The sequence below is a fragment of the Mauremys reevesii genome, unplaced genomic scaffold, assembly GCF_016161935.1.
Source record: "Mauremys reevesii isolate NIE-2019 unplaced genomic scaffold, ASM1616193v1 Contig83, whole genome shotgun sequence".
Classification (NCBI taxonomy): Eukaryota; Metazoa; Chordata; order Testudines; family Geoemydidae; genus Mauremys; species Mauremys reevesii.
In genome coordinates this window covers 9,108-25,290 of record NW_024100899.1, presented here as the reverse complement: position 1 = coordinate 25,290, position 16,183 = coordinate 9,108, and the positions used below count along the sequence as shown (strand labels likewise).

At 50.8% G+C, this 16,183-nt stretch overlaps 3 non-coding genes across 3 annotated transcripts; 1 reads left to right on the top strand and 2 right to left on the bottom strand.

Annotated features, from left to right (window-relative positions):
• Positions 1–2,682: 2,682 nt before the first annotated feature.
• On the top strand, positions 2,683–2,754 carry TRNAG-UCC. Its single transcript has one exon. It is a non-coding gene; the product is annotated as a tRNA-Gly (tRNA).
• Positions 2,755–12,328: 9,574 nt separating this feature from the next.
• Positions 12,329–12,400, bottom strand: TRNAA-UGC. Its single transcript has one exon. It is a non-coding gene; the product is annotated as a tRNA-Ala (tRNA).
• A 1,228-nt stretch (positions 12,401–13,628) lies between these two features.
• TRNAE-UUC lies at positions 13,629–13,700 on the bottom strand. Its single transcript has one exon. It is a non-coding gene; the product is annotated as a tRNA-Glu (tRNA).
• Between the last annotated feature and the right edge of the window lie 2,483 nt (positions 13,701–16,183).

The window sequence follows — 16,183 nt, the reverse complement described above, 5'->3', positions numbered from 1 at the left end:
GGCAGCAGGTGATTCTAATTCCTTAGGGATATTCTGTGTGTGTGTGTGTGTGTGTGTGTGTGTGTGTGTGTGTGTGTGTGTGTGTGTGTGTGTGTGTGTGTGTGTGTGTGTGTGTGTGTGTGTGTGCAGGGGAGGAACATGCTCTATGCCCAGAGGCCTTTATTCCTCCAGGCTGCAAGGACAGAGGGGCTGTCAGGAAGTTGCCCCTTCAAACCACACACAAAAAGGCCCTTCTGAGGAAAGGGAAAATCCTGAAGAGAAAAAGTAACATCAAAGAGGACTCCAGCAAGACAGTGTAAGATCTTGGGGAGTAGTTTATCACCTGACCAGGGACTTGAACCCTGGACCCTCAGATTAAAAGTTTGATGCTCTGCCCACTGAGCTAGCCAGGCTCATAAAGAAAAACAGCAAGTTGGTGCAGAGGAGAAACTAGTCAAGAAAACAAGAGCGGGAAACAATATGGGAAACCTGCTGCTCTCTCTGGCCTGGTCAACACTACGAGTTTATATCGAATTTAGCAGCGTTAAATCGCATTAACCCTGCACCCATCCACACAACGAAGCCCTTTATATCGATATAAAGGTCTCTTAATACCGGTATCTGTACTCCTCTCCGAAGAGGGGAGTAGCGCTGAAATCGGCATTGCCATGTCGGATTAGGGTTAATGTGGCCACAATTCAACGGTATTGGCCTCCGGGTGCTATCCCACAGTGCACCATTGTGACCGCTCTGGACAGCAATCTGAACTCGGATGCACTGGCCAGGTAAACAGAAAAAGCCCCATGAACTTTTGAATTTCATTTCCTGTTTGCCCAGCGTGGAACGCTGATCAGCACAGGTGACCATGCAGTCCCAGAATCCAAAAAGAGCTCCAGCATTGACTGTAGGGGAGATACTGAAGCTGATCTTTGTATGGGGAGATGAATCTGTTCTATCAGAACTCCATTCCAAAAGACGAAATGCCAAAACATTTGAAAAAAATCTCCCAGGCTATGATGGAGAGAGGCCACATCAGGGACTCAACACAGTGCTGAAACTTAAGGAGCTGAGACAAGCGTACCAGAAAGCCAAAGAATGAAATGGACGCTCATGGAGGGAGGGGCGGCTGATGACTGTAGCTATCCCACAGTTCCCGTGACTCTCCAAAACCATTTGAATTCTTGGCTGAGTTCCCAAAGCCTGAAGGGTCAAAAACATTGTCACGGGTGGTTCAGGGTATATGTCATTGCCCCCCCTCCCCCGTGAAAGCAAAGGGAAAAAATAATTTCTCGCTTTTTTTCAATGTCACCGTATGTCTACCGGATTCTGCTGGCACATGTTGTGCTGCAGCACTACACAGCAGCATCCCCTTCCCTTCCCTTCCCTTCCAGATGGCAGACGGTACAGTAGGACTGGTATCAGTCATCGTCATCCCGTGAGTGCTCCTGGCTGACCTCGGTGAGGTCGCCCAGGGGCACCTGGCAAAAATGTGAATGACTCCCAGGTCATTCTCTCTTTAAGCTTTGTCTAATGGAGATTCAGTCCTGCCTGGAATATCATAGCAGCTGGAGGCTGCCCCCTCCTCCTTTGAGCTCTACTTGCAGAGGCACAAAGTCAGTGTTGTTTCAAATTCCTGCATTCTTTATTACTTCATCACACAAATGGGGGATAACTGCAACAGTAGCCCAGGAGGGGTGGGGAGGAGGGAAGCAATGGGTGTGGTTGTTGCAGGCACCCCTAGAATGGCATGCAGCTCATCATTTCTGGATGTCTGGGGCTCTGACCCGGAGTGGCTGTTTGCCTCTCTGGTTCTTTAGTAGGCTTGTCTGATAGTCTAGACAGGACTGACTCTCCCTTTAGACAAAACGTAAAGAAGGGAATGACCGGGAGTCATTCCCATTTTTGTCCATGCCCCGGCCGACCTCACCGAGGCCGGCCAGGAGCACCCATGACAGCAGCAGACAGTACATTATGACTGGTCACTGTCATTGTCAACTTGCAAAGCAGCAGATGGGATGGGATGGCTAGTAACTATCTTTGCTAACTTGCAAAAGGCAAGGGGATGCTGCCGTGTAGCGCTGCAGTACCGCTGGCCTGTCAGCACCATCCAGTAGACATACGGTGACAGTGAAAAAGGCTGAACGGGCTCCATGGTTGCCGTGCTATGGCGTCTGCCCGGCAATCCAGGGAAAAGGGCACGAAATGATTGTCTGCCGCTTCTTTCACGGAGGGAGGATTGAGTGACAACATTTACCCAGAATCACCCATGACACTGTTTTTGCCCCATCAGGCATTGGGATCTCAACGCGAATTCCAATGGGCGGGGAGATCATGGAACTATGGGATAGCTATGGGATAGCTACCCACAATGCAACACTCTGGAAATTGACACTAGCCTGTACATGGACGCACACCACTTAATTAATGTGCTTAGTGTGGCGCGTGCACTGACTTTATACAATCTGTTTCAAAAACAATTTCTGTAAAATTGAATAATCCCATAGTGTAGACATACCCTGTGATTAACAACTTTGCTGGCTAATTGAAAGGCTTTGCTGGCTAATTGAAAGGCTGATGGTTCAAACCCAAGTGAAGATGGAGGTTTTTTTTAGTGATGAGAATCCAGTACATTTTAACAGGCAGAAAAGTGCCTCAATGCTGCTCTAGCCTCATTGGGGAAGCATAAGTGGCACTTTGCCAGATGCATTGGTGGTATAGTGGTGAGCATAGCTGCCTTCCAAGCAGTTGACCTGGGTCTGATTCCCAGCCAATGCAGGGAAGTGACATTTTCTCTACTGGGAATTGGTTTTATTTCAGTCACGTTGTATCAGTTTATCAATGAAATGAGAGAATCAATGTCCTGCAGGTCATTCAACACACAGTGGAGGAAGAAAGGGGTGGGACTGTACAATGAGCTGTTGGAGTTATCTGGTATTACAATGTTTGGTTTATTTAAAAAAAAATATCTTTACTTCCCTCTCCCTTTTAGACTCAAAGCCTTTAAGGTCAGAAGGGAACAATGTGATCATCTAGTCCGACCTGCTGCACCTTGCAGGCCAAAAGACACCACCCACCCACTCCTGTAATAGACCCGGGAGGGGAGGCAGCTCTGTTCATTGCCCCTACCCCAGGCAGCACATGGAGGCCCTCTGCTCCCCTCCCCCCATGGGTGTGCAGAGATGTGCCAGCAGCACTGAGGTGGCTCCCTGCCCACTCTGCCTCCATCTCTCCGTGCCACTCCCAGAAATGGCCGGCATGTCCCAGCATCCCCTGGGGTGGGGGGGAGTGTCTCCATTCACTGCCTCTGCCCTGAGTACCAACTCCGCAGCGCCCATTGGCCAGGAACTGCAGCCAATGGGAGCTCTGGGGGCAGCGCCTGCAGGCAGCGGCACACAGAGACCCCCTGGCCCCACCCACCTAGGACCTGCTGCCAGAGGGTTGTGTGTACCGGTCACTTTGGGAGCTGCAGTGCCCGGGGTAAGCGCCACCCCTCCTGCACTCCAACCTCCTCCCCCAGCGCAGAGCCAGCACCCCGCACCCAAATTTCCTGCCAGAGCTTTGCTTGTCTTCCTTTCACCCAGAACCATCGTCCTTCTCCTGGGCTGCAAGTAGCCACCCCTGGGAAGCCAAGAGGCAGGCACAGGATTCTTCCTCCCAGCAGCCAACCGCACCTCCCCAGGCTTTGCAGAACGACTGGTGGTGCTCTACTAACCCCACTTAGCCGCACTGAGGTGCTTAGCTTCTGCCCTGCCTTCCTCAGCTCGACTTTCCTCTTTTGCCCCATTGCTGCCTCACTCCCTCCTTTGGCAAGTCACACAGAGGAGGCAGCAGGAAGAGCCGGATGCCATAGGCCAACCTCCCAGGGCAGAGGAGACCAAGCCACAAGGCTTCAAAAGGTGACTGGCCAAGGTCCTCTAGCTTTCCCCTGCTGATGCCAAGGCTTTTTCCCAGCTCATTTCACCACCCACGATCTTGCAGGGGTTGAGTTTATCACAGGTGTTACCCAAAATTGGGCCAGCTAGTAAGCTAATGACCCACCAGAGTTTGGCAGAAAGCAGCACGTTTATTATACTGACAGCTAAGCTCAAAAGAAGAAGCAGGGGGCAGCGGGGGTGACACACTCACACTTGCATACTCACGCTCCCAGGACAGGCACAGCACTGGAGATGTCAGGATTCTGCAAGGTAAGGCAGTCCGGGCAAAGGGCATTCACTGGAGGTACAAGCTTGTGAGTGCTCTCCTGAGCACAGGGCCCTCCCTTTAAGGGCCTGCACCTCATGGCCTGCGACTAGAGATGACTTGGCTGCATCTGGTTGGTCACACTCCACCTTGGGCAGTGTCCATGCTCTGGGTGTGTGAGTGCTGCCTAATTAGCGTCCCAGACACCTTGTCTACCTGGGAGCTCTTCTGCTCTTCAACCAGCCCATTCATCCCACGAGCATTCCAGGAGGGAGCGGGAGGGGAAAAGCCACTTCACAGGCCTTCAGAGAGGGAGAGGAGACAAAAGTGGGAGCAGGAGAAGTACAACAGACCTTCTGAGCATAGAAATCACTGCTGCTCCTACAACAGCAGGGACAGGCCAGTAGGAGCTTGGAAAATTAAGCCATTGTGTTTCTGCCTGGTTTTGAACCAGGGACCTTTTGCATGTTAGGTAAACGTGATAACCACTACACTGCAGAAACTCTGTCAAAAGCCTTTGCCCCTCCCTTCATAAGTACATAAGAATGGCCATACTGGGTCAGACCAAAGGTCCATCCAACCCTGCATCCTATCTGCCAACAGTGGCCAATGCCAGGTGCCCCAGAGGGACTGAACAGGTAATGATCAAGTGATTTCTCTCCTACCATCCATCTCCACCCTCTAACAAACAGAAGTTAGGGACACCATTCCTTACCCATCCTGGCTAATAGCCATTCATGGACTTAACCTCCATTCATTTATCTGCAAAAAGAAAGAGGAGTACTTGTGGCACCTTAGAGACTAACAAATTTATTTGAGCATAAGCTTTGTGGGCTAAAACCCACTTCATCGGATGCATGCAGTGGAAATACAGCAGGAAGATATATATATATACAGAAAACATGAAAAAAAATGGGTGTTGCCATACACACTATAACGAGAGTGAGCAGTTAAGGTGAGCTATTATCAGCAGGAGAAAAACCTTTGTAGTGATAATCAGGATGGCACATTTCCAACAGTTGACAAGAAGATGTGAGTAACAGTAGGGGGACAAATAAACAAGAGGAAATAGTTTGACTTTGTGTAATGACCCATCCACTCCCAGTCTTTATTCAAGCCTAATTTAATGGTGTCCACTTTGCAAATTAATTCCACTTCAGCAGTCTCTCATGAGAGTCTGTTGTTGAAGGTTATTTGCTGTAATATTGCAACTTTTAGGTCTGTAAATGCGTGACCAGGAGATTGAAGTGTTCTCCGACTGGTTTTTAAATGTTATAATTCTTGACATGTGATTTGTGTCCATTTATTGTTTTACGTAGAGACTGTCTGGTTTGGCCAATATACATGGTGGAGGGGCATTGCTGGCACATAATAACATATATCACTTTGGTAGATGTGCAGGTGAACGAGCCTCTGATAGTGTGGCTGATGTGATTAGGTCCTATGATGATGTCCCCTGAATAGATATGTGGACAGAGTTGGCTTTGTTGCAAGGATAGGTTCCTGGGTTAGTGTTTCTGCTGTTTGCTTGCTGGTAAGTATTTGCTTCAGGTTGGGGGGCTGTCTGTAAGCAAGGACAGGCCTGTGTCCCAAGATCTGTGAGAGTGAGGCATTGTCCTTCAGGATAGGTTGTAGATGCGCTGGAGAGGTTTTTGTTGGGGGGCTGAAGGTGACGGCTAGTGGGGTTCTGTTACTTTCTTTGTTGGGCCTGTCCTGTAGTAGGTGACTTCTGGGTACTCTTCTGGCTCTGTCAATCTGTTTCTTCATTTCAGCAGGTGGGTAATGTACTTGTAAGAATGCTCGATAGAGATCTTGTAGGTGTTTGTCTCTTTCTGAGGGGTTGGAGCATATGTAGTTGTATTTTAGAGCTTGGCTGTAGACAATGGATTGTGTGGTGTGGTCTGGATGAAAGCTGGAGGCATGTAGGTAAGCATAGCAGTCAATATGTTTCTGGTATAGGGTGGTGTTTATGTGACCATCGCTTATTAGCACAGTAGTGTCCAGGAAGTGGATCTCTTGTGTGGAGTGGTCCAGGTTTATGTTGATGGTGGGATGGAAATTGTTGAAATCATGGTGGAATTCTCAAAGGTTTTCTTTTTCATGGGTCCAGATGATGAAGATGTCATCAGTGTAGCGCAAGTAGAGTAGGGGCATTAGAGGATGAAAGCTGAGGAAGCGTTGTTCTAAGTCAGCCATAAAAATGTGGGCATACTGTGGGGCCATGCGGGTACCCATAGCAGTGCCGCTGACTTGAAGGTATACATTGTCCCCAAATCTGGAATAGTTGTGGGTGAGGACAAAGTCACAAAGTTCAGCCACCAGGTTTGCCGTGACATTATCAGGGATACTGTTCCTGACGGCTTGTAGTCCATCTTTGTGTGGAACGTTGGTGTAGAGGCCTTCCACATCCATAGTGGCCAGGATGGTGTTTTCTGGAAGATCACCAATGGATTGTAGTTTCCTCAGGAAGTCAGTGGTGTCTCGAAGATAGCTGGGAGTGCTGGTAGCGTAGGGCCTGAGAAGGAGTCTACACAGCCAGACAATCCTGCTGTCAGGGTGCCATTGCCTGAAATGATGGGGCATCCAGGATTTCTACGTTTATGGATCTTGGATAGCAGATAGAATACCCTGCTGCTTTTTTGGCCTGCTGCTTCTCTGTCTGGGATGTTTTGTCAGTCCTGGCACACAAAAAGGGTATCATTGCAAGCGCCCACGAAGGCGAGATGAATTTTTGCCTGCCTTGCTCAGCTTGACTTGCTTCCTCACCCCATTCCTGCCTTAGATCCTGGGTCGCCTGGTGGCTGAAGATGGTCCATTGTCTCGAGCGGTGCCAGAGCCTGACACAGTGCCCCGGGCCGCCTTTGCTCTGCACATGCCGGCCATGCACATTTGCAAATACTTTAAAGATCCTGTCAGTAAGTTCTGGAGACAGTTGCTCACCTTCAGAGGAAGCTCCCTAAAATTGGCCTGTCTCACCCAGTGGTACATTGACCTCTGTTCAGACTGAGCCGAAGGGGGGGGGCTCGCTGCTGTGGCTGCCGCTGCTGTGAGGGTGGCCACTGTTGCGGATGAAGCCATCCTGGAAGCACCTTCCACCTAGCCACCCACTGAAAATCCTGTAGGATGTAAGGTGGGAATAGAAGAACATGGGGGGGGCGGGGGCGGGGGCCTTCCTAATCTCCTCCCCCTTCCGCCACTATTGGCCATCCCATACCTGGTGCTGCACCCAGTGGGGTAAAAAATACGCCATATCGGAAGAGTCAGTTGGGTTCTTTATGGTTGTCCCGTCATTCTCCTCGGGCCTGACCTGCCCTCCAGCTCAGCCACCCACTGAAAATTGAAAAACAAAAAAGTAGAGCCGTACAAGGCTTCAAAGCCCACCAGGCCCAACCACCATTTCTAATACAGCAGAAAAGCCGCACTTCTCCTGACTAGGTAGGGACATCCTATGGCCCCACAAGAAGTGGAAGGTCATCGTGTTCGGTCTCAGCAGCATTCGTGGAGCAGGGGGAAACACATGGCTGAGGTTAATGACAAGGTCCCCTTACGCCACCGGCTGAGCCATTCCTCACAGGCCAGCAACCATTTCTCCCAGTTCGCTCCCACCTCGTCCCCAACCGAACGCTAGAAGGCCCAGCCATCAACCTGCAAACTCTTGCTGCCCTCCTCTTCCACCCTGACTGATAGGGGGGAGTATTGAGCCTCCCTCCCTTAGGCCCTTCAGCATCCCTGGGGAACACCAACACCGCCCAAGTGACTTTGGGCCAGTAGGTCAACCAATAGGGCTGCCTCCTAGGCCAGCCTGCAGCCCAGCTTCAGGACTCAGAGGAAATGGAGCTCGCATCCCTACCTACAGGACTCCAGGCACGGCCAGGCTTCTGGATCAAACGTCCCTCTTGTGCTCAAGTCACAACAGCTAGCGGGTAAAAGACAGGCTTTCATGGCCTTTGAGAAAGCAAGATCGAGCCTTGGAAGACCCAGCAGGGTTTGTGGCACAGGAATTGTCCTCAGATCCCACTGAGACTTCAGCTCAGATTGCAGGATTCAAAGTCCCGAGTGCTGCCCTTACACCATGGGACCAATAGGGAACCCCCAGACCTCTGCTGAGCTCTGGTGTGGATGACCCTGTGGGGGCAGCCCTGCCTTTACTCACCAAGTTGGCCTGCAGCAGTTTGCTGCACCTCCCAGAGGCCTTTCTTAAACCAGACTGAGAGGCCAGTGGGCATGTGAGGAAGTTGCCCCTTCAGTCCCAGGCAGTACATGGCCCTTCCTAGGAAAGAACAAGTCCTGGGGGAAAAGGTGATGTCAAATAACAACTTGGAGAGATGCCTTCTTTCCTTCTGTGGGGAACTGTTCCCTTTTTACCTGACCAGGAACTTGAACCCTGGACTCTCAGATTAAAAGTCTGATACTCTGCCAGCTGAGCTAGCCAGGCTTACACATAAATGAAGCAAATTTCATGAAGAAGAGAAACTAGTCATGAAAATGAAGGCAGGAAACAATACAGAAAACCTGCTACTCTCACTCTCTTAGCAGTCATCGCCCCAGCCTGCTCCTCCATCCGGCGCCCTGAGGTCTTATTCTTTTTTCAGTTAAATATCAAATCCAGGAGAAAACACAGTTATACAAAGCAAAATGAAATCACAAACAGAAATGTCATTGGAAATACAGAAATAAAAAAGGAAAATGCAATCCCCATCACTTTATCGTGTCAGGGCCATTCCTGTATCGAGAGCCCCCGCGAAGGTCCCTGTCTGCTTACAAGAAACCTGGAGGAACTCATACCACAGCCTGAACATGAAACTCAACTGCTCCCAGGTGCTGCAGTAAAACCCTTTCCCTGCTGTGACGTTGCACTCCATAGGATTTTATGAAAATATGCTAATGAGTGTGAATATAATGTAACTGGAACATTCTTCATGCAAAAGTTCTCTTGTAAGGTATCATTACACAGCTTATAATCTACTGTGTGTGTTCATCCTATTTGTATGAACCGATCATTCCTGTATCTGAAACTAGAAATATGAACTATAACTCTGAGGTCCTGTTGTAATGATGCAAAGTGTGGGCCATTAATAGTGGTTTGGACTCTTGATGGCTCCGATCAACCAGGACAATTGACTGGAGATGGCTCTGTCCTGCACCATCTGTGAGTCAGGCCAGGAAGAATGAAGGTTTGGGGGTCTCACAGGACATGTGACCATGTCACCTGGTACAGGAATCCATCTTAAACCTGGGGCTCTTCCCCAAGAGAGAGACAAGAATTCCTGCCTTGTACCAAAGCTGTATAAGGGGGTGGAACTGAACAAACATGGCTGCAGTCATGAGACATCCCCTAGCTACCACCTGAGCTGGAACACGGACTATACGAGGTGAAAAGATTGGGCCCAGACATAAAATAAGTCTAGTCTGCAAAAGAAGCTTATTGGAAGATCTCTGAGGGTGAGATTTGATCTGTATTGAGTTTCATACTGTATTAGGCTTGGGCTTGCATGTTTTTGTTTTATTTTGCTCTGTGAAAAATACAAGGTCCATAGAGAAGGAAAAGAAAATGCCCTAGAAAAGTCTGTGTGTGTGTGTGTGAGAGAGAGATGGGTGGGAGGGTGTCTAGAAACCACTTTCCTCTAGTTTCTTTTCTCTGGTTTCCTGTAGAAAATCTGAAGCAGGGAGCAAAAGCCATTGCCTTCTCTGAGGCTTGAACTCAGGACCTTTAGATTATGCAACTGACACGCTGCCAACTGCACTAAGAAGGCTTGGAAAACTTTTAGGCTCAGTGTATATAGGACCCTCCTACAGCAGTGACTGGGGCAGGGAAGGAGCCAGAGATCTGCTGGAAGAAGCAGGGAGCTCTGGTGACCAGAGACTTTTCATGGCAGCTTTCACAGCAGCAAAGAAATCAATTCAGGCTGCCAGTGAACAATCTACTGGAACTAATGGCAGCACAGGGGGGATGTTTCCAAGCTATGCACCTACTTCCACATTTTAGAACTTACTCTCCTTTTCCTAGTAGGGCACTTTCCATGGGAATTAAGCAAAGCAAGTTGGGGAAACTACACAGGTAATAAAACCAGTGCTCTAAATAAGGCTTGAATTCATAATCCCAGCAGTAGCCCCTCTGCGCTAACCAGTTGCACCACTGCAGGTGCCTCTTAGGCAAAGCTGGGAAGCAGGCAGTTATCAGTCTCTGTGATTCAGACCTTTGCCTGGTAATTGAAAGGTTGATGCATCAAACCTAACTCAAGATGCGGCTTTTCAGCCATGAGACTCCAGGACATTTTGACAGAAAGAAAATCTCCTCTGTTTTGGTTTAGCCCCATTTGACTCCTTCTGCTCGTCTTCTCCCCTCCTCCAGTCTCTTTCCTTCCCCATTGGGGCCATGCAGAGAGGAGCCCCAGTCAGTCTCTGTCACAGAGTCTGTATCCCATAAAGGGAGGGAGGGAGGGAGGTTGCTCCAAAACACTGATAATGGGGTGGGGAGGTGGGCATGGTTAGGGGAGAAAGGATGGAGAATTAACAGTGGGGCCCAGAGAGATTCCCCCAGATTGGGGAGATCCCCTGCTGCCCCCCATCAGCCAGCTGTGGGAAGAACAACTTGGGATTGCTTGGGGAAGCCACCTTTAAAAACACAAGTGTAACATTCTAGTTACATTTTAATAACACCAAAGCCTCCTCAATCCCAGGGTCACGATCACTGGAATGATTTTGCCTTGATATTTTACCAGCCGCAGACACAAAGCGAGTCAAATTACAGTTTCCGGTCGGAGTCAGTGCACACACAAGAACTGGAGGCTTTAATTCCTTAGGTTCTGCTGCCATTTCATTTCTGTCCTGTTCCAAGATTTATCATTGTGCAAAGCAACGTTAGGCCCTTGGGAGTGTCCCCCTCAGTGCTGCCTGCCACCCCTGGGCAATTTAAAAGGGCCCAGGGACCCCCGCCACCACCGCCAGCAGCACAAGGGGACTAAGGCGGTTTCTTGCCCGCCCTCACTCCATGTGGCACGTCACTCCCGGAAACGGCTGGCACCTCCCTGGTGTGGGGGAGGTCTCCGTACGCTGCCCTGCCCTGAGTGCCAACTCTGCCAGCTGTGGCAATGGGAGCTGCGGGGGTGAAGTCTGCGGGCAGCCATGCACAGAGACACCCTGGCCCTCCCGCTTAGGGGCTGCTGCCAGAGGAGGGTGCAGGTTGCTTTGGGAGATGCCTGAGGTAAATGCTGCACCCTCACCCTCTCCTGCACCCCAACCCCAACCCCAACGCAGACCCCACACCTGCACCCAAACTCCCTCCAAGAGCTTGCCCCCTGCACACCCTCCTGCAGCACAACCCCCTGACTGAGCCCAGACCCTGCACCCAAACTCTCCCAGAGCCCAGCCCCTCTCCCTCCCACACCCAAACTCCCTCCCAGAGCCTTAGGCACGTGTGTGTGGGGGGTGGGGCAGGACTTGGTCCCATTCTGGGCACCACCAAAAATTGTACAAACCTGCCGCCCCTGTCCAGCCCAACCTTCTGCTGATGCACCTCAGCCCCCACCCGTGCAGGGTTTGAAGCTTCCATTGCTTAAATTCCAGGACACTGAGGGATTTCAGCTCCCCTTTGCCCAGAGGGAACCTTCACCCCACTCCCAGCCAGGTTCTTGTCCATGGGATCACTGTAGGGGGGCTGGGTCCCGCTGGGTCTTTTCTCTCTCTGTGACAGGCCAGGGTGCAATAACTGGGGCATCTGAGCACCCAGGACCTTCTGTGGGGCTGCCATTCCCCTTCCCCTTCTGTGGTCTCATCAGTCATTGACTCCAGCCTTTTTTCTATCCATCATCAGCATCATCCCAAGCAAACTGCACTCGCCTCAAAAAGACAGTGTCCCCTGGTGGGTGTAAATCACTGACCTCTCTCCTCTCTGAGCACTGACTGCCCCTCTGTTTCCTTGCCTCTCAGTCTGTGCAGATGGGACCTTTCCTCCAGTGCTGGAGGATCTGCCCTTCTCATCTACCCTTGTCCCAAGCAGCACAGCAGGTGGGAATCTTAAATGTACCAAGGTGACTTAGGAGCAGAAACCACCCCCAGACCTTCCATGCAATTGGCACTTGCCCTCACTGAGCAGGATTGAAACTGGTGCAGGAGACTGCTGGGCCACATCCTCTGGGCATGAGCAAAGCACCAGGGTGAAAAATGAACTTGGAGATGCTGGGGATTGAACCCAGGGCCTCATACATGCAAAGCATGTGCTCTACCACTGAGCTACATCCCCAGATGGTTTAGGTGGGCTATCGGTTACACTCAGAGCCCTCCTGTTTCCACTGCATCCAGTGACCTATAAGCCTCATGAGAAGCCCATTCCCTCTCTGAGGGCCAGTCCTGCTCTCCTGGAGGTTAATTGTTCATAGGGTCACTTTGCAGCAGGGCCAGATTCTATGTGTGGGGCAGAGAGAGTTTGTGCCCTGACTCAGGGTGCAGAGATACGCTCAGCCCTCTCCCCTGCATTGGGTGGTGCTGCCACCCCGTGCTGCAAGGTCATGGTGGGGGACGCTGTGAGCAGCTCAACACCTACCCTGGCGGCAGAAGCGGGGTGGGGAGCTCCAGATGTTTCCACCTGCCTGTGAAGTCCAGCTTTCCCCAGCACATTCACTGCGGTGCAATTGGGTCACTGTTTCCATGGCTGAACAGCAAAGAATCATTCCCAGTTTCCTTCTATCGACAGCAGGATTAGCCTGTGTCAGTGGTTAATGAGGTGGATCTTGTGGTAGATTGTTATTCATTCCCACCTTGACAATTCACACAGTCCCTTTCCTACTCAAATCCCCAGCACCTCGGTGATCCTGGTAGCAGGGGTTGGGTCCTGAGATTTTCAGGTCCTTTTTCCCCTCCACCTGGAGTGAACTCAGCTTTTCCCCCATCCCAGACAATCCATGAAATAACAACAGGGGCATAAAGAAAGAGGGGAGGGAACATCTCACAGCCAGGGCTGGATGTGCCCAGGGCCCCCTGCTTGTCCATTGTTTCCATGGAATTTGGCCCTGCTTTGCACAAGGGACAGAGAAAGATCTTGCTGTTCCTGTGTCTGTGCAAGGAAAATTGTGCTTCCCTAGGAAAGAGAGGCGGGAAATGGCCCCATGGTGGGACAATATCCTCAGGATTAAGACCTAAGGACTCAGGCTGAGACCTGATAGAACTGCACGCATCTGGGATTTAACAAATTGTCTTCCCTGGAGCAGGGCCAGATCCAGCGTTTTTGCCGCCCCAAGCAGAGGGGAAAAAAAAAAAGCTGCAATCAGCAGCAAGTCCTTCCCTCCAAGAGGGCCAAACTGCTGCTGAAGCCTCCTTCCTTTGGTCGCCCCAGGCACCTGCTTGCTGCTGTGGTGCCTGAAGTCAGCCCTGCCATGGAGACAGTGGGAAGATGGGGGCATCAGGAAAATACCATGGATTCGTTTACATTGCAAGTGAAGAATAACTGAAGCATTTCTGGTTTAAAGTCACTTTTCCCTGACTGGGAATTGAACCCAGGCCTTGGCAGTGAAAATGCCAAATCCTAACCACTAGACCACCCGGGAGCTGATGTTATTTTTTTCTCTCTTATGCTACACTTTCTTAGGCTACTTTCATCCACTTTCTGAAACTGCTCCATTGTCCATTCCCTGAGGGGCTGGGAGCAGAAAGTGCAGGAATCCCTGTACTCAGGGTCACAACCTGAGCCCAACCCAAGCCACTGAAACAAACTCAAATCATGCTTCCTCCAGCAGGATCACAGAGCCACACAAAAACCCCATGAGGAACAATCCTCCTCTGTCTTCATTTACCCCATCACAACCCTCTCAGCAGCCCGCTCTTGCAGGAAGGACACTGATTTGATAGGAGCTCTGGCATAGAGACCAAGGGAGGGGTGTTGCTCCCCCTGGGTGTGAGCTGATCACATTCTGATTCCATGTAACGGGCCTCTGAGCTTTGCCATCTTGTGAGGTCTGAGTGCTGAGACCCTGGACCCTTCTGCTGGGAGCATGGTGATTGCACAACAGCTGCAAGCCCTTTTCCTGTCTCCTTGTCCTCCTCGGCTTCCCCAGATCTTCCCACAAATGGTTCTATCAGGCGCTGGAGGGAGCTAAGGACCTGCAGGTTTCTCACCTACCTCTTAAGGCAAACAGTGATTCCCTTCTCTGACACTCCTGGGTCAGGCTTCTTTGAGTTTTTCCTCAGGGACCTGATTCCTGTGAAAATGTGTGTGTGGGAACTGGCTTGTCTACCCTCTCTGGGAGCTGAGAAGCTTTTTCAGACTCTCCCCCACTAGATGAGTCCAACAGCACCTCCCACTGGTGGGAGAATCCTAAATGCCACCCTCCCCGCTGGTTACTCTGACCAGCTGATGGTGACAGCATGTTAAATCAACCCCAGCTCTCTGGGCTAGAGAGCAGCATCTAACCAGCCTTGTGACAGCTCCGGTTTGCTCGCTGGAGCCATAATGAACCAGGAAAGAAGGCAAATGTCAGACAGGGAACCTCAGCCTGCAAATAAATGCCCTCAGGGCTCCTTCTACACTGCGACTGGGCACTTGACTGACTTCAAATCCGGCCAGCCCAGTTGATAGAGCATGAGACTCTTAATCCTGCCAGCATGAGTTTAAGCCCCATATTGGGCAGCAGCAACAGCTCTTAGGTGTCACTCTTATGCTTATAGTCACAGCCCAAAATGAAATAAATTCTCTGTCCGCTCTACAATCTAAGGCAGATCAGGTTCCTTCCTCTCTGAGCTTCAGTAAAACATGAAGAGAGAACAAATAGAATTTCCTCCTCTTCCATTCTACCCCAGGCAAGAAGAGGGGATAATAACCATTTAACAGATGACTGCAGAGAGAAAAGTTTGGTCTTTATAAATAGGATGATGATCAATTGGTCTCCATGTCCACTGACGGTAGGACAAGAAGTAATGGGCTTAATCTGCAGCCAGGGAGATTTACGTTAGATGCTGGGAACAGCTTAACTCTGAGGGTACGTCTACACTACGGGACTATTCCGAATTTGAATAAACCGGTTTTGTAAAACAGATTTTATAAAATCGAGTGCGCGCCACACTAAACACATTAAATCGGTGTTGTGCGCCCATGGTCCGAGGCTAGCCGATTTCTGAGCGTTGCACTGTGGGTAGCTATCCCGTAGCTATCCCATAGTTCCCGCAGCCTCCCCGCCCCTTGGCATTTCCGGTTGAGATCCCAGTGCCTGATGGGGCAAAAATCATTTTCGCGGGTGGTTCTGGGTACAGCCTCACCCTCCCTCCTCCCTCCTCCCTGAAAGCGGCAGACAACCGTTTCGCGCCTTTTTGCTTGGTGAACCGTGCAGACGCCATAGCACAGCAAGCATGGACCCTGCTCAGCTCCATACCGCAATCGTGAATGTTTTAAACACCTCGCGCACTCGTGCAGTATATGCTGAACCAGGACCTTCGAACCGAGGCGAGTAAGAGGCGGATACGGCAGCGCGCGATGACAGTGATGAGGACGTAGACACAGAATTCTCTCAAACCGCTGGCCCCGGCGCTTTGGAGATCCTGATGGTAATGGGGCAGATTCTATCCATTGAACGCCGATTTTGGGCCCGGGAAACAAGCACTGACTGGTGGGACCGCATTGTGTTGCAGGTGTGGGACGATTCCCAGTGGCTGCGAAACTTTCGCATGCGTAAGGGCACTTTCATGGACCTTTGTGACTTGCTTGCCCCTGCCCTGAAACGCCATAATACCAAGAGGAGAGCAGCCTCACAGTAGAGAAGCGAGTGGCGATAGCCCTGTGGAAGCTTGCAACGCCAGACAGCTACCGGTCAGTCGGGAATCAATTTGGAGTTGGAAAATCTACTGTGGGGCTGCTGTGATGCAAGTAGCCAAAGCAATCACTAAGCTGCTGCTACGAAAGGTTGTGACTTGGGAAACGTGCAGGCCATAGTGGATGGCTTTGCTGCAATGGGATTCCCTAACTGTGGGGGGGCGATAGATGGAACCCATATCCCTATCTTGGCACCGCAGCACCAGGGTCCCCAGTACGTAAACCGGA